The 18,834-nt window shown below is 39.7% G+C and overlaps 1 long non-coding RNA gene across 1 annotated transcript in view; it reads left to right on the forward strand.

The window, feature by feature from the left end:
• The window catches only part of LOC101749123, a 261,538-nt gene extending 243,245 nt beyond the window's left edge, over positions 1–18,293 (forward strand). Inside the window, exons 4-5 of the long non-coding RNA XR_006939836.1 lie at positions 14,189–14,409; positions 15,241–18,293. This is a non-coding gene — a long non-coding RNA (uncharacterized LOC101749123). The remainder of the gene's footprint in view (positions 1–14,188; positions 14,410–15,240) is intronic.
• The last annotated feature ends 541 nt before the right edge of the window (positions 18,294–18,834 follow it).

Here is an 18,834-nt window from a genome sequence, read left to right on the forward strand (position 1 = left end):
AATACAGCAGAAGACTCAGATCTGCACTTTCTTTGAAACGTGGTATCTGGACTCACTTTCAGATTTCAGGCTGCTATTCTGTTAAAGAAAATAAACAGGAAAGAAGAGTCTTAAAATATTACTCCATTCTTCTGAGCTTTGTAGTTGTTTTTCTTCATTATTTGGTTTAACAGAGAAAAACGTTTGTATATGTTTATAACCTTAATCCCAGTGAATGAACCGAAATGGAGGGCTTATTTCCATTTGATGTATTACATATCAGATGATTTAAGTGAATGCTTTACTCTTTTTATAAGCAAAGATTCGAGTCTCAGTGTCCCCTTCAGAAACCTGACAAATGCCACAAAAGGAGGCCTGTCTGGCTGGATATAACCTGTGTATGCAGTCCTGTTCATAGGCTTACGGATTATGTTTCAGTCTGAAGGACTTTTCTGACAGAAAAAAAAACCCCATAAAAATTATTTTGCCGAAATATTAATTTGCTTTTTTTTTTTTTTTTTCCCCCAAGGCCGTGATCTCTGCTTATTCTGAGAAGTGAAGCAGTTACTCTCTTTCTCCCTCACCACATGTTTAAACACTCAGCATTTCTAGCCACCTCTCCACTTCTCTTCTCCTTTAGTGTGTGGGACCTGGATGTTTGCTGCTAAGTGCCTGCCTCTTGGAGGGGCCCTGGGCTGCTGCAGAAAACTCAGTGCTTGTTTGACTGGAGCTGAGAGCAGGTGTTGTGGTAGAAAACTGGCCCAGAGGGCAGTGACCTATCGCTGCTAGAGGCACTCGGTCTGAGGTAACGAAGCCTTTGCAGGATGCTCTGAAGCACCAAAACAATTTACTTCCTCTGCACCCATTGCCTGAGGCTGAGCCTCTTCATGGGGGATGGACATGGTAACCTGTATGAGTCACACATGCGGAGCAGCTGCGCAAGCAAGAGATTCTCTGTTTTTAAAAATAGCGATGCTCCTTTCAAAGATGCTGAGAATCTTTTTTATTATTTATATTTCTAAGTTAGTTTTTCCTTACAGTGAGCTGTCGTTTCTTTCCCACTCTTTATTCTTTCTTATTACTTTTCTTTTTTCCTCCTTTAACCCTCTGGTGCTCACAATGTTTCTCTTTTGCTGCTTATTCTAGAGACTACAGAGAGTGCTCCATAGGCCTGAGATCTCTGCAAAAAGATGGAAAGATTGGTCAGGCTGAAGAGCAGTGAGTGTGGTGCAGGAAAAGTGCTAACAGCAGAGATTTGCTCAGTCTTTACTGCATATTTAGGACCACATTACCTTCAGGTTGCCTCGAGAAGGTGTGGATGTCCCATCCTTGGAGGAGTTCAAGGCCAGGTTGGATGGGATCCTGGGCAGCCTGATATAGTGGGTGGCAACCAGCCTGTGGCAGCAGGTTGGAACTAGATGAACTTTAAGGTCCCTTCCAATCTAAGCCATACTATGATTCTGTAGAGGTAATTCCCAGCAACTCAAATATTCGCACAGCAAACTGAGCCTGTGAATAGGCTCCACTGTAAGGATGTGTGTGTTCAGTGTATGAAGCACAGATGAGAGGACCATGGAGGGTTCCCTTGTGAGGGGCTTATGATGTGAAGGTGGGCACTAAGAGCCTGGAACATCTGGAAAAAGCTAGGAAGAAATAAGCAACTCATGGGAGGATAGCAGAAGGAGATCTTGTTCTCTCAGTAGCAACATCCTGTTGGTATAATTCTGTTTTCTTTCCATTAGCATAATGATACTGGTTTCAGAGAAAAAGCTACTGATTTACAGAAAATTGAGAATACAGTCAAGTTTGTATATGGGCTGTGTGTATTATAACTTGGATACGTTTCACATCCCAGTAATCTTACTTCACAGTTCCTTTCCTCGTGACCTCCATCTTATGACCATCAATTCTTTCCTCTTAAATCTAACTAGACTAATTCTCCTTATGATAATAATTACCTAATACATTTCAAAAAGAAATGGCTAGGTAGTTTGTTCCAAAATTGTCAAAGACACTAAGTAAATGAAAATTATCATATCCTAAATTATCAAGCTAGGAGTCCACAATAGAAGAATAATTTACCAGTGTTGAAAGAATAGCCAATTTAGTTTGACAATTTATTTCAAGTAATTTGGGTGCGTGGGGAACAAGAATGGATACATGGTAATTACTGAGTATGAAATTTAGAGATTCATCATTTTTTGTTTCTCTGAAATAGAAAAAAAAAAAAAAGAAAAAAAAAACCACTGGCATTTTAAAGTGAACTTATTCTTGGCAGTCCCAATTTATCTGTGCTTGAAACTCACATTTCCATAGATTAAACAGACAGCTTTAACTCTTCTCAGTGTTCAGGAATTGTACGTGGGAGATCCCCTGGGATTTACTCATGCTGTAAAGCACATTGTGATCACATTTTGTGAGTTCTCTGTTCAGTAAAGACCCTCCAGCCTGTTTGCTGCTTTGCTGCACGTTGGTCCTAGGGGATGTAAACTCAAATAAAGGATAGTCTTGAAAAATAAAGGTATTTTTAGCTTAGAGGAGAAATAAAACTGTGTATCTAAGGGCCAAATTCAATGTTGTAAGTGGATCCACAGTCATTTGCTTCAGTGGACTTGTGCCTGCTTCTGCAAGTGGATCAGTGAGTTTGGCTCTGAATGTATAATAAATAATAGAAAGCATTTTAGAATAATGATCCTGTGAGAGCTAGACGTATGGGGGCTCTAACTCACACCCTCTGCCTTCCATGGGGCTTTATACAATTCCCATAACTATGGATTTTTTCAGTGCAACAAATGCTCCTCTTCCCAGGAGAATGTTCTTTCCTAAGTGTATATATAGCAATAAATACTACAAGCAGTGAAGTTTCTGAAAAACTGTTTTAAGCATCACCCCATTTAACATTTAGGATTCCAACTACAACAATTCACATCATTTTCTCAAGTAAATCTGGGCAAATATGCTAATATAAAAAAATCAGGATATTGGTCTTAAAAGTGGATACAATGCCTGGTTGTAATTGAAAGCTTAATATACATAATTAGGTACAGAATAAGGAATTAATATGTAACCATGTAGATAAGAGTACAAATAATGTAGAGAATAAGGTACCATCTTATACAGCAGACCTGCATTAAGCAAAGAAAAAGCAGTGCAAGAAACTCCTTTTCTTAAATTAAAATGTTCAGAAATTCTTCTTACTCCTATGACAGGAAAGCAGATAACTTTTCTGGTCATGAATATTTCCAGTGACTTCAATGGAATGACCTCTGATTCTGATTTGGTCTTTTCTCCTTTCTTGGCTTCAAGCAGTAATCATTAGTCTTATAACCATTAAAGGTGGCATTTTTGAGAAATATGGAATTGATGATGTCCATTTCATCTGCTGTATGTTGTTACACGTTGATCCTTCCCAAGGAGGATGGCTGGGCAGTGGTGAAGGCTTCGTCACCACCTCTGCCCTGTCCTGGCTGCAGCAGGGGATCTCCTGGCAGGGCGAGGATGTGTTCCCCTAAGGGTGGCTGCCTCATCCAGAGGAAAGAGGATTTTGTGATGTGATAAGTTGGGAAGAAAACCAACAAGCAGGACCTTATCAGCAGGGTTAGGGAGCAAACATCCAGGCTGTCCTTGGAGCCAGACAAAAAGGAGGATTTTCCTGCCCAGAGGGGTCTATCCAGAGTTTGCTGCTGGAAAATTGTTGGGCTGAACATGAGCCTGGAAGCATCAAATCATAGAATCATTTGAGTTGGAAGGAACCTTTAAAGGTCATCTAGTCCAACTCCTCTGCAATGAACAAGCACATCTACAGCTCAATCATGTTGCTCAGAGCCTGGTCCAGACTGACCTTGAATGTCTTCAGGGAGGGGGCATCTACGACCTCTGTGGGTAACCTGTTCCTGTAATTTACTACCTATATTGTAAAAAAAAAAAAAAAAAAAAAAAAAAAAGAAAACCACCCTTATATCCAATCTAAATCTCCTGTTTTAGTTTCCTGTCACCAGGATACAACACACACACAAGGATATACTCCCTCCATGGGGAGGAGTTTTTTAGTCTCATCCAGCAGAACTGCTTTCCAACCTCCTCACGTCCTATGCTGGGGAACCTGCCTCTGTCAGGGCTCTCATTACCCTCCCGGTGTTTTTTAGGGTTCTGACTTCAGTAACAAGCTTGAGGGCAAGCTGATTCCAGGGCTTATGACAGAAGGTAGCAAAGATGCGCTGTACTGTGAGTGCAGAGTTGGACAAAGTGTTCAAGTGAGGGCAAATTACTGTTTATCAAGTTTGTGTTTGTGAAATGACTTGTTTGACTGTCTGTTAGTTTATTTGTTTTCTAAATTAGAAGAAATTTTCAACAAGCTTATAAAAATATTTCTTAAACTGCATTACACTGATTTATCATAAAGCATTTCATTTGATCATAAACTACTCTTTGTGACCATAGACAGTGTCTAAATCTATTAGCACAGCACAGTTGGTTACCAAATTCATGCCAAGATTTTCCCTTTTCATTTTTATTAAAATAGGAGAATGAATCTTTTTGTCCAAATCCTCATCTGTACAGGTTTTGGCCTAATAAACATCCCTCAAAGATTTACTCAGCAGTGAGAAGATCCATCCCATTTACACTCATCGAGGTCCTTTCACATTGGACTTACATCTGCTTGAATGAGAATGTGGCCACAAGCGTGTGTGTGTATACCATAAATAAAGGAGGCACAAACATTAAATCAAGCAAACACCCGAGAATTTGTATGTACTTTGCTGAACTCTGCTTCTTCAGATTTGCTCAGATGTTGACTCTGTGCAAGGGCAAGAGAGTGCTCACACGGCTGCTATCAGGCCAGTTTGCCTATTGCACCACTGGTGAATGGCATTTGCTTTAGCATTTCGTATCAGTGAAATTGGCAAGCTATTTGCAATCAATGCTGGCCAATCTGACACAGCTTCTAATTGAGCAGCCTAGTAGCTGCAGTATAGAAGAAAAGATTTCAGATTTATTCTTTTAATGATACTGTCTGTATTTCCCTACCCTGTTATTTTGTCCTCTCCTATATAATAATTACTTGTGACTGTGTGGAAGCTGCTGCCCAGATCAAAGTTGGTGGGTACCACTGAGGACATATATGAAAAAGTTAATGCAGTATCAGCAGATGAGATACTGACGGTACATCCATCCTCAGCGTTCAGAATGTTTTGTAGATAAATGCAATTGTTTCTGTTTGTTTGTTTTCCTCACAAGAAACTGAGAACAGTGCTACTTTTATTTTCCAGAAACAAGGTTTGGAATGTCACTACTTCTCCGTGAGCGGAATTCCATAACCCACCAGCTCCCAGGTCAGGCCCTGTGCTGTAGTCCTGTGCATACCAAGCAGTGGCTGCTCTTGCAGGTCTGAGCATGGGCCCTCTTTTATATGTTGAAGCCTGGGACTCATTAAATCAACCCCCAGGCAACTTTTCATCATACCAAAATAAGAAGCAGGGGATCTAAACCCATAACACACACTTTCCTTTCCCTGTTTACCCGCGGTTCATTCAGCACCTCCATACTCTTCCTGCTCGAGCCAGGAGGAACTGCTTGCTTTGCTCTGCAGGCTGCTCTGATGCTACTGAATTTTCCAGACTGACAGCTTTTTCTCACTCTGGGCAGCCTTTCTTACTTTGCCCCGGACCCCTTCCTGTCCATAGGACCTATCTTCTAACAGATCTGTGTTTTCTGATCTTCCTCTTCTCAGACTTAGACACAAGAAGTCCCTGTGCCAGTGTTTTGAGGGATGTTCCTTATCTGGGCCATTCTTTCATCTTTCCTTCCCACTTCTTTAACAAACCCTTTGCAGCTTCCTTTGACTGAACTCAGTTCTTTCAGGTTAAGCAGCAATAGAAAGCCGAACAGGAAAACGTCACATTTAATATTCATAGGAGGATACAAGGGTATTTATCCAGTTTGTAACCCATTTCCTTCAAAAGTAGCCAGTTTGCTAGCTGTTGATGCAACAGGCATGTGTTTATTTGCACTGTACTATTTCAGATATGTTGTCATGCAATATGCATAAAATAGTGACAGTGCAGGCAAGCCTATTATCTATTTGAATTACATGAGGAGAGCTGTACATATTCTCGAGAAGCGTAGACTCTAAAGATGTGAGTACACAGATGTGCACATGCAGAGCAGGATACTAGGCTTAGTCGAGGACTATCAACTGAATAACTGCTTCTTGTTGTCATATCAGGAGATGGTTTGAATTCCACTGAAGAAGTGAATTTTACCAGGCGCTGGGGATAAAGCCAAAAAGAAGCATTAGAAATACGTACGTAAAAAATGGGAGAGAAGATGTTGCTCCTAACTTGATAATGCACAGATGCTAGCACTGCTGTGTAAAATTCATGCAAGTCTTCGTAAGTATTTAAGTATGGTGCTGACGCCTATTTTCTCCGCTTTTTGTCTACTCTGCTGAGTGTTCCCATTTTCAAATATATTTGACTGCTTTCTCTGCCTTTTGTATGCTTCTTCAAAGTGTTTGGTTGACACTGATGGAGCAGCTGTACCTCGAAGGTTAGGAAATACACGTGTGTGGTCAGCTCCTGTGTTCCTGCTGCTGCCCCTGCTCCACGCTGTGTGAAGTCTGTGATACAGCCGCAGCATCGCTGGGCTCCAGCTCTTTCTGAAAGCTGAATAATCCTGGGCTCTATAGGACTGGCTGTGGTGGTTTTTACTGTTACGGATGGTACTGCTTTAATTACTGCTGAGGACAGCTAACTTTTGGTCTAGGGAAGGATGAAGACAGGTTGAGTTTTTGTGTGTGGGCACAGCAGAGCCCCCAGCTGCATCCTGACCTAGGGAAGACACGGTTTCACCTCTGGCCTTTGAGTTAATGGAAGAAGACTCTAAGCAAGTGGGACAGCAGCTGGCAGAATCTCCCCACTCTCTTTGGAGGTGTTTGTCCCCTTTATGTTTGAAAAAAAATCAGAGTAGACCCTGCTATAGGTCTTACACCTGTAAGAGAGCCTGTTTCAAATGGCTTGTGTTGTGGGTCTTTTTTTTCTTTTTAATGCTTTCTGAAAAAGGAAGTGGAGAAGGTGTTCTAGAAATAAAACCTCCTTTAATTTGCTTTGCTTACTGGACTTGGACTGTCATGCTGACTTCCTTTTCTTTCCTTTTTCCTCTGCTACAAATAGCTTGGCAACTGCAGTGAAATGAAACCTAAAGTGACAGCCTGAGACAAAGAGGAAAGCCAAAGCACGCTGTGCTGTGCAGGGCCTGGCTGAGTGGGTGACGTCGCTCAGAGAGCCACCATTCGAGTGTCACAGCTGTCACCATCCATTCCCTGCACATCAAATCCATTCTGCTTCTGTCTGGGGCAGGAGCTTGTTACCTCAGGTACTTGAACCAAATATCCCTTTCATTTGTTTGCATTTACTCATGTATGTTTTTAGGAGACAGAAACCATCTATGTCTGTAACCAGCAGTCATCAGCTGGGTTGTGCGTGCTGGGCTGTGAGGCCCAGCAATATGAGCGGCTGTCAAGCGTTTGATCTTCTAATATGCACTCTTTTTACCTCTTGTGAACTGCTAGTCTTTGTGAGCATCCACTCCACTTGTCAGCTGAAACAAGGGTACAAAGTCTGTGCTGTGTATACAGCAGCCTTTGGTAGTCAGCCACGTCTTCTCCTTGAGGCCGTTGTCTTTTCAGCCTGACTGAAGCCTCCTGCTACCGTGTGTGGAGCAGGAGGAACCCTGCTTCTTTCTTTTTTCTCTTCTGCCTATTTTCCTCTTTTGTTGAGTTCACAGCAAACTCGGTCTTAGATGAGTGATAATATGTAGTGAAAATGCAGTTAAATATATGGGATTCCAAACATTAAAATAACTCTCCTTCCTTGAATTAGCTTTCATCGCAGGTTGTCTGAAAGCCCAGAGAATTTAGCAATACAATGTCTGAGCAGGATACTTCTGTGCACTGAGATATAATAAGAACTCATTAGGTATGAGCTGCCAAAAGGACAAGGTGGGGCTGCGGCATCACAACTCTGTTAAAAGCAAGATCCAGTCAGACACGGAGTATTGCAAAGTACCAGAAAGGAAATTTCACAGCTACCACCCTCACTGTTTGATTGCTGTCAGTTTGCACTGATGCAGGTATCTCATCTACAAAACACAGGGGGACAGGCACCCCGGTGTCCCAGAACAGCAGGGCATAGTACAGCCTTGTGGACTTGCATTTCATGTTTTATCTTGTTTCCCTTCTTCTAAAAGATTTGTATGGTCTTTTTCTGAAGATGTAAGTAATCCTGGGGGGAAGAGCTGGCATCTCCTCACCCTAACAGCATTAAGGAGGCTCTGCTGTCCTCTCCTGGGCTTGGTCTTTGCTGGCCTGCAGACCACCACGTAAACCCAGCTGTTTCTATAGGCTGGGCCTGTCAAGATGGTAGAGAACACCAATTATTGCTGTACTCTGAAGCCTCTCAATTTGAAAAAAGAGTTCACTGTGGGACAGATAGTCTTTTAACTTAGTCATCTGGCATCAGCTATGGGTGGGTCAGAGTGTGTTTTTTGGCATTGTACAGCCATATTTTTTTCTGGACAGTCTTGATGTGCAAAGAGAACACAGCCTGCCTGCTGTATGTGGTAGTCCAGTACTTTATCTGCTTCTTGTAGCTGTTCTAGGCCATGGCTACTTGCTCGTTAACAGGGAACAACTCTATCATGTAATCACATATCACACAACTGTAATGCTTTTTTTACAAATGTTAACGGATTTCACTGCCAGGCTTACCCAAGGGTATCATATTCCCTGCTCACACATGCAAGACGTTCGTGCTCTCCACAGTTATGTAAATTTTCAAGTTAACTGGGAAATGTATTTGTGAGAATAATAAGATATCAACAAAGAGCCAGAATTACACCGAGGTCTGTCCTGGCTTCCACGGCGCAGTGAAGGCTGTTTTAGCAGCAGCTCTCTGCAGGAGCACAAGAAGTACGACAGCCGCCCTGCCCTTGGGATTTAGAGGGAGGAAGGGAAGGGGAGAGAAGGGGATCAGTGACCGATACAAGCAAGTGTTGTTGCTGTGGCAGAGTCCCATCATTCATCATTCATTCAGCCCCGCTGCCAAGAACCCTGCACTGCTGGGCAGTTCTGTAAGCCCACTAATGCAGAATTTCCTGAGAAGAACCCACATTAAGGCTCATTTTTCACAAACATAGTTCCAATTTCTCAATCAATTTCAGTTCAACTAAGTCCATATTTACTAGAATATGTTTTCTGGGGTTTTTTTTAACTTCATTAACCTGAAATGTTTTGACATTTTAAATTCAATCCTACCATCATATTCAAGGAACATTTGGAAAATGTTTTGTAGAGATTAGTCTAAGGAGCATTTTAAAATGGCTTTCCTTGGGTGAGATGGTTAAATTTTGGTTAGATATGTCCTAACTTGAGAAGTTTTGAAACAGTAGGCAAGTACTTGCGCACAAATTGATGTCAAATAGCAGAATATTCTCTACCTCACATGATTCTCCATCTTGACTAGAAATGAGAAGGTGACACAGTGCTTAACAAATCTTTCATATGCTTGTATGATTGTAGCTTTTTTCATTCATGAAAAAATTGCAGGGTCTATAATGGCATGATTCAAATTGTGTGCAAACAGCCTGAAAGAGTTAACATTTCACAGAACTAATCGGCAAAAAAAAAGGAAGAGTCTGAAGGGAGAAGGCAAATGAAGGAATTGAGAGAGAAGTTCGAAAAGATGAGCACTCCAAATTTAAAGCAGAATCATTAAGGCAAAAATAAGGGGAAGTGGCTTTTTCACTATAATACTGAACCTACTGATTCTAGATTGTTGCTCATGAAAGAAATAGTAGTACCTCTTAATAAAGCTTTTATGCATTTATTCTTGATTGGGAAATAATTAAGTGAGCATCTCCCAGAAAGCTGTACTGCTGACTGCATCAATGCTAGAGCAGACTGGGACAAGAATTTGAAAGCCTTTAGAGTTGTTGAGCCAGACAGACGGTGTGGCAATATTTTCTGTAAAGCCATGATTCTGTTGCCTGCCTTAAATCAGACTCTCTACAGATTAAATTAAGAAGCTTCCCATTACCAGGAACACTGTATGCTTTATGCCCATGGATAAGTAAAGCATGCCAATACTGGAAGAATGAGCAAATTAACAGACAGCCTGGAGCAACAAGTAACTCAAACTGTCTTGACAATAAAAAAAATGGTGAAGGGAAGTTAAAGTGCAATTCTTATCTATTGACAAAGCCCAGGAAAGATAATAAATTCATAAATTCTTAAATTCTATGTGGAACTCTTAGAAAAACAGATAAGGAGGACTCACAGTATACAAATCCTGGCAATCCCAGAGGGGGAGGAAAGTATGAAGCTACCATATATCCTACATTATGCTACAAAGAACAACTCGCTGTATATTGAGAGCTTATCATGTAGCTGCAAAAAGGGCACCATAGGAGACTAGCAACTGCAGAACTACTCTCCTAAAGTTAATGGACTTGGGGGGTCAAGGGGAGAGTATTTTTGTCTGCACAAAGCATCAAGGACATTTAGTTTAATAAGTGGCAAATTTTGATTTTTTTTCCCCCCAATACTGGGCCCTGCACTCAGCAAAATTGTGCTTTTCAGTGCCCAGAAAACACGCTTTCCAAGAAAATAAGCGTTATCAGGTAGTGTAGTCTGGCTAAGTTGTGAGTCAAATAGCCCCGGAAAATGTACTTATTCTAGATACAGTTGCAGGCAAAATGTATGTGTAAGAGAGAGAAAGAGAAAATTCTTCAGCTGAACACTGCATAGCTGTATACAAACTGTGACTTCAATAGGCTTTATTGTCCTCTGATTGTGATTTTGCATTTCAGCTGATGTTGTATTGTAAGTAATGACTGAATTCTATAAGCAAAGGGCCATCCCGAAGTAAGCTTTGCTCACAAAGTGAAGGGGGTGGATTTCTTTTTAGAGTGCTAGAAAATCTGCTTCATGATCTGTTTTTAGTTTAAGGTATTCCCCATCCCACTCTCTGCCCTCCCCACTTTTTAATAAAGTATTTAATACCAGCAGCAGCTTAGCTGAAATGGAATATTACATGAGTTTTTGGAGGCTCTTTATTTGCAAGTGTGCATTTATATTGAAAAGTTCTGAGTTGAGTGATGTGATACCATTCCATGTGCTAAACTTATGTAGCATCACTTAATTTTGTTTCTTTGTTTCTGGGTTGCTGAATCTACTTTTTTGGACAAGAATTGTCTTTTGGTTTTATACTGGTGTGTTTGGTGGCATTGTACAGCAAACATTTATATAAAATAACAGCATGGGGAGATTGCTAGTCAGATACTGTTTAAGAAATGTGAATCAGAATTTATTTAATATCATAATAACAGTAGAAATAATCACAGTGATGATCTATCTATACACCCAATTACATCGGTAGCATTTGTTTGTTCTTTCTTGTTCCTCTGCCAATCTGAACTACTCTAGTTTGCACAAGATTGAGGCTCAGATACACCTTGTTTTTGTGCTGTCAAAAATTCCTCTACATTCAGGATCCAGTGTGTACTTGGTATGTTTTCAAATACATCGTTTTTATACACTCTCGTGCTCTGAGAAGGAAATCCCACACATATTTGCAAAGCTGCCTTTAAAACTTTAAAATTGCACTTTGAAACCTTCCTTTGCAAAGAAACCTGCAAAAAGTAGATCTGCGGGTCATTAAATCAGCTGATACTGGTGCTGATAAATACTGTCATGTCACAATTCTCCTCAGGACTGTATCCTTCCATTGCCTTTTATTTAGTCCTTAGATTGAAGGGCATTCAATCAGGGAACATCTTTTTCTTCCGTGTTTGTGTAACCTCCGTCGCGATGAAATCCCGCTCTGTGACTAACATTCCTAGGTTATATGGTAATAAAAATAAACTAATAATTGTAAGCATATGTCCTACTGTGGGACAAACTGTCAGTTATTACATTATTGCTTCTAATTTGTTTATGATGTGATCAATAAAACACAAGACTGTTCTGCATTTTGTTTGATGATGAAGAGAAAGACATCAGTCATAGTCTGCAGCGTGTGCCTGCCAAGTCACCAGTTTTCTGCTACTGTTTTTCTCCCCTACAGTTAGAAGTACAAATCAGTGCCAGATATTCCTAAACAGGGACATCTGTAATGGGCTTCTCGTCCTTTACATGCCTCCTGCCCAGATTCCATCATCACTCTTCTTCTTTCTGTGTTTTTAAATGATTGCATTTCTCATATTAGGCAAATCCTGTCCCTTACCTGGATGATGTCATTAATCTTCTTTTGCACCGTGATAGATGACTAAGTGACATCCGGTATCGTATGTGTATTATTACCCCACTCACACACTTAGTGAGGATATTGCTGGCATGTGAAATGCAAGCCTCAAGTCAGCTGTGAAAAAGTTCTTTTTAAAAATCATGGAAAGTATGTGTGCCAGCAGGACAGACTGCCCTTTTTGCTGCAGATTAAGACACAAAAGGATGAATTTTAAGAGAACTGGGAGCATTTGCCAGGGCTATGCTGATCAAATTGCTTGTGTATGATGCTTTATACTCCAGCCTGAGAAATTACTACAGGAGGAATGTGACCTTTTTGGCTCATTTTCAAACACTAATTGTAAAATTCCAAGTTTATTTGCTGGAAAGAGTTAATTCTTTGTCTCTCTTGGTTTTAAACAGACAGTTCTACAAGACTTGGTCTTATTTATTGTTTAGAAAGTATAAAAGGCTCTTAAGAGGCATTAAGTGAAGTTAAGCTCCTTTTTGTAACCAACAGAAGGTTACCAGGAAAGAAAACAGCCATAATTTTGGGGGACCAACAGGTATAAAGATTGAGGCAAATGATAAAATATTGAACTCAGTGGATTTTTCTTGTTGCCAGTGAGATATTGCTAGCCTCTGAATGAGTCATGTCATTTCATTCAAAAAACTTGGAACAAGGACTCACTTCTGGCATTCAGTTAGGAAGGAATTTAATAAATTGAAATGTTGTTTACAAGAGGACTGGCTGTAAAGTGACCTCCTATCATTGGTTTGGACAGTGTATTCTAAACAGCTGTGTCCACCCACCATAAATGAGGCATAATGTAGCCATCAATCCTTCTTCCAGCAGCGTCTTACAGTGCCTCTGGCCTCTCTGTCACACTGTGTTTTTTCTTAGGATTAAGGTGTTCCTGAACCGTTAGGGAACATCCATCCCACACCAGTCCTCTCTTGGAGACTGTAATTTGAGAGCCAGTAAGATACTAATTAAGGGGTTGAGGCATATAAGTAGTAGAGATGATCAGAATGCTTTCAGTCTTATCATTAATTGTCTTCACTCGATCACATTTTCATAAACTGTTGGTTCACAATTGCCTTAGTTTTTAAACCATTGCTTATGTTTTTATCTTTGCTATAGCCGAATACTGCATTAAGAAACTCAGTGAGAAATGATATGGAAAGCTCCCACTCTGGAGGCTTATTTGGTTTGAGTTTGAGAGAGGAAAACAGCTCAGTGCAGTTTAATGATGTTCTGATGGATAGAAAGCGAAAATATTTTCATTGCTTTGGAGAACAATAGAGTCAGCCTAATTCAAAATACCACTTTCAAATACCGAAATTCCATCTTATTTGTTAGAGCTCTAAATATGCCTTTGATTACTTTCTTATTACCTATTGACATTGTATAAATAAATTTATTATGTATTGTTTATTTTCATGAATATTTAAGTATATTCTCACGTTTTATCCTAAATATACTTTTATGTAATTTCTGGATAATAAATTATGAGCTCCGATCCTCACCATGCATAGTAAATGTTAAATGTTGTACTGTTTGCAGACATTAAGCCGTCAGTGTTATTTGAGATGTTGCAAAATCATGACCCCTTTGGAAGAAAGACAGCACTAAAGCATTCCTTCCATAGCAACTATATTCATAGTAGCAGCGTACCAGAGCCAGGCGAACTAAACAAACCACCAGGAATCACATGCTTCTCATCAGTTGTTGGGCTTTCCATTGTCAGATTTTGTCTGAAGTCACAGTATAAAGGAGTGCGGCATAATTTTTTCACTAGTGTGAGGTGTCTGATCGATACCACAGTTCAGTTTCTGTAAAGCGGGACCTTAGCGTGGGCAGCACTGCCAAATTTTACTTTACAATGCTGCTATGGAAGTCTTTTTTTTCCTTTTTTCTTTCAACAGAAGCTGACGAGAACCAGAGATTTTTTTTCATATTTCCTCTTTGCCTCAACTACGTGCTGTCAGTTAGGAAATCCACAGCTCAGTATTGACATGTGTGATTCCCAGTTTGACTTCTGCGCTGGAGTCCAACTGGAACTGTGCACCAGTGAAGGTCTGCTTCCCATAAAGGGCCTCTCTGAAATGGGGCACTCAAGAGACAAAGGCCTGTTCATATATAAAAGGTAGTTTTCAATATGTTTTTTACTACTCATTTGTATTTAAAGTCTGCAGGAAGCTCTGCAAGAAAATAATATTTTATATATATATATATATATATATATATTCAAAACAGCTCATGGGAAAATTATCTTAATTTTTTTTGAGGCTTTTTTTGGAAGAAACACCAAATTCCCAAGGATTGGCGAGAACAAAGATACACGAAAGCTTCAGATGAAGGGTTCAATTTTCTCTTTCCCTTTTAATATTTTTACAGGAGGAAATAAGACCTCCCAGTTTTTAGTTTTCAAGCTGTCCATTTCTTTGCTTTTACAAAGCAAAGAGGGGAAAGGTTTTGTTTACTGCATTCTTACAGTCATGTCACTGAGGTCTAAATGAGATTATTCATCGTATTATTACAGCATATAATTTAAGGAAATGACTTTAATTTATGAAAGATACCACTGGCTTAGGTTGCCATTGAGGACATGGGCATATGACCAAAGTTAGGAGGAGCTGAGCTAAGGCACACATTCACTCCTTCCTCACGTGCAAAACATTGCCCTCATGCTGCTACCACTTCATTCTAAATATGTGGCACTTAACTTCAAACAAGAGGCAAGATTTTCTGCTTCCTTGTATACATACATCTTAACATCAGAGATGTGTGCTTCCCTCTCTAGTTTCTTGTCCTAACTGAAATAACTTACATGACCTTGTGTCTGGCTAGCTACTCACATCTAAAGCAATACCAAAAGATGTACTTGTAACTAGTAAGATTAGCATGATATATTTTAGCAAAGAATAAGTTCTGTGACAGCTGTGCCTAGCTGATGCAAAATTTACCTTATTTTCAGGGGGAAGAGAATACTGGAACAAAGAGGAATTTCTACTATTTCCTGCTTTGGTATATTCACAAAAATCAGACCTTTTTAGTGAATGAATGCCAGTAACAGATTATATATCCTTATGTTTATTAATTACCTTTCCTTTCTCATTCAAGCTTTGATAGCTGCTATTCTCAAATAGGTAACAGATAAACATAATGAACTCTTCTGGATGAAGGCTGAAAGTCACAGAGCTATGAAATAATGCAATTGAAAATGGAGGAAGAGTGGTCCCAGTGCTGTCATACCAGCAGTGAATGCACATCAGACAATGCAAAATGCTGTACGCTCAACAGAGACATGGTCCATAATACAAGAGCATAGGAATTTCATTTCCATGCAGAGCTCAATACAATTAAAAAAGAAAAAAAAAGAAAAGAAAGAAAAAAGAAAGAAAAAAAAGAGCGGGATTATATGAGTGGTAATTTGGTGTTATGGATATATGGATGAGGTATTTTCTTAGAAGCCTTAAAATGATGATGATTGCAGTTTGGTCCATGACCCGGGGGGGGACTTCCTGCTTCTGCTGGTGAGTTTGCTTGTTTGTTTGTTATTGCGCACATTGCTCTAGAGAAGTAGGACTTAGCAAGAAAAATTAACCTATTTTACTTTATTTTTTACTTCTATAGCGTTGCTATTGCAATTCCATAGAGTTCCATTATTTTCTCATGCAGAAGCACATTATAACTTTTAGTTTTCATTGTTTCAGATGAATGTTTATATTTTAAAAATGATAATAATTATGTTTTTCACTAAAGAAAGTTGTGGGACTTCTCATTACAACCTCTATAAAATGTGAAGATTTACTCTTCAGCATGGAGAGAGAGAGAGAGGGGCATCACATGCCTCTCCTGCCTTCGTTCAGGGGAAAAGAAAACTTCATTTTTTATATTTTAGGATAGTCTATTTTAAGAACTAGTCCATAGAAGTCCATGGAGTTTAATGTCATTTCTTCAACTGCAATGCAAAGAGAAACTGAAACATGAAAAAAAGCACGTGCTGAGAAATAATATTCTGGCAGTGGAGTTCATTTTCAACAAAAAACAAATAATACTGGTCCCCTCACAAAGACTTGTTAAATATTAACTAGCACCCAGAAGACATAAGCAATGACTCAGATACACAGGAAAAAGCCCCCAAGGTTCCTGTTTTACTGGAGCATTCCAGAACCTGCTGAAGTGAACCTCAGGAAGTCAGGCCATGTCTGAAGGGCAGAGCAGCACAGTGGCCCAATGTCCCCCATGGCCATCTTCTCCCTGTCTCCTCTTGCAAGTTTGGAGTGAACAACAGAAAGCAGTCGCTCCTCAGAGTGCTGTTTTTTCAGGGACTGACTGCAAGATTTCAAGTTGTTGATCATACGGACTTGATTGTGGATGTGAGTTGCACCTTCCTGACTACAAACACTGAGCCAGGTTAATGCCTGTACCTCTGGAGCCTTAGGAGCACAAAAAGTTCTGCTCTCCTGGAAGGGACTTCAAAGAAGAAAGGAAAAAAAACCATCGGTTCAACAATTTACATATTCCTCTCACGAAAGAAAAATGGGGAGAAACAGTACATATGCTTACTACCCAGCTTCCTTCCTTGTGAGGTAAAGCATTTCTTTCTGTGCAATGCGTAAAATTCTGTAATTGACGGTGCTGTCAGTCTGGAATCGTTCACACTTATCTAAATACTCCAAATTTAATATATGTATATTCTAAATTTCTTTTTCATATATCTATTAGCAACACAGTGAGCCAATTTTTATGTGTTCCTGTGATCCCAGGCTCAAACTGAATTATCATCATTCTGTTTAATAACCAACTTCTGCACAATTCGTGTAATTAAAATAGGCCAATATTACATATTGTACACAAAAATGAGCCCTTTGATTTTTTCAATAAATAGGTACGAGTTGATTTTTTTATTCATAAAATACAGATATATGCCCTCTTAAATATTTCAGTTACCTGACATAGTTTAACTTCTCAAAATATATATAATATTCTTCAGAGAGTAGAAAATAAATTCCTGAAAAGCGATACGAAACCCCTCCAGAGAAGACAATGAAGCCTCTTCATTTCAGAGCCCATTTCTATTCCCAAAGGAAACAGGGATTTGATGGACCTGACAGACTTTATTCCCAAGCCAAATTCCTCTTACATAAAAAACCCTGCTGGCTAAGCCATTCTTTCATACTCAACGAGCTCCAGCACAGCCTCTGATCCAAAGCTGGCAGTTTGACACTAGAAGAGAAGCAATTTCTCAGGTGAATATGTTGCTAACCATGCCTCCTTTCTAAGACACTAGCTTTCTTACTAGCAAGAGGAGTAACAACATTGGTCCCTATGGTATCTTCTCTGTGCAGGGGAGCAATGACTAATCATTATCTTTTGAGTTTTCACAGAAAAGAAGGAACGGAGACACTCAAGGGGTGTTCTGTGCTGCTGGTAACTGCAGATGTCTCAGCAAAATATCACGATCAGATGTCTCAAAAGATAGTGGTTAACCAAAAATAATTTGCTTTGCAATATGCTTTAGATCCATAGACTGGGATCAAAAGGAAATCCCTTACCATAGCTTAAAACATCATTTTTAAAGACTTAAGTGGTTTGAGTGTCTTGTTATGTTATCGTAGTGAACTTGCTGGGAAAAAAAAAAAAAAAAAAAAAAAAAGCTGTTATCATTTTAGATCAATCCAGTTAATCAGAACAAAAAGTGCTGGAGCCATGGCCACAGAACTCATGCATGGAGAGATTCTGGGCATTCTCCAGCAGTTGGTGGCCTGTCCCATCCCTCCAGCACAAGGCACATGGACTCCTGCAGTGAGAGCACCCGTGTGCCCACCCCTTCGCTCCGGCGAGCACTGTAAAACTTCTGGTCAGTTCTCCTACAAGTTCCAAATATGGATTAGTAGTTCCTCATCATCAACCTTTTTATTTTGAACACCTTTCTCAGCTTGGACTTGTCTTCTTATGTCTTTCTTTGTGATTTGTTGTCCTAGCTGTTTTAAAGGCTCTTGTGCTTCATATACAGCTACAATAGTATCCCATTTGATTTTTTCTTTTCAATAATCAGTAAGAGAATATTTTTTGGTGCTTCCAGAAGATTTCCTTAACACCTTCTGCTTTTCCTTGTGTTGGAAAAATTAGGGCTGAATCTTCTTTCCCTGTTCTTGTGTTCCTACAGCAGCTTTGCCATGCCTCTGCATTGCATCCAGTTGGCTGTCACAGCTTGTACTTGTCACAAAGTCACTTCAAGTGCGAATGATAAAGTTATGAGTTGATGAGGTATTGGCTCCAGGGCAATACTGATATTGAAACTGTGTTTGTCCACCATGTATTGATCAGGACAAAGTCAATCATGGTTTTTAATTTATTTTTTTTTTCATGCTTCCCAGAGTTGAAGTTGGTTTTCTTATATATGTAAAAATTGAGCTATTGAATATACTCAAGGGTTTTTTAAAAATTGCGTGAAAATGGCAGCTAAGAAACTGGACAACTTCTCAAACACTTATGCTAATAGTTTGCCTGAGAACTGAATGAAATAATCTAACTTCTAGCCTTCCTCTAGTAATACCTTACC

Source organism: Gallus gallus, chromosome 7 (genome assembly GCF_016699485.2).
Source record: "Gallus gallus isolate bGalGal1 chromosome 7, bGalGal1.mat.broiler.GRCg7b, whole genome shotgun sequence".
In the NCBI taxonomy this organism is placed as follows: domain Eukaryota; kingdom Metazoa; phylum Chordata; class Aves; order Galliformes; family Phasianidae; genus Gallus; species Gallus gallus.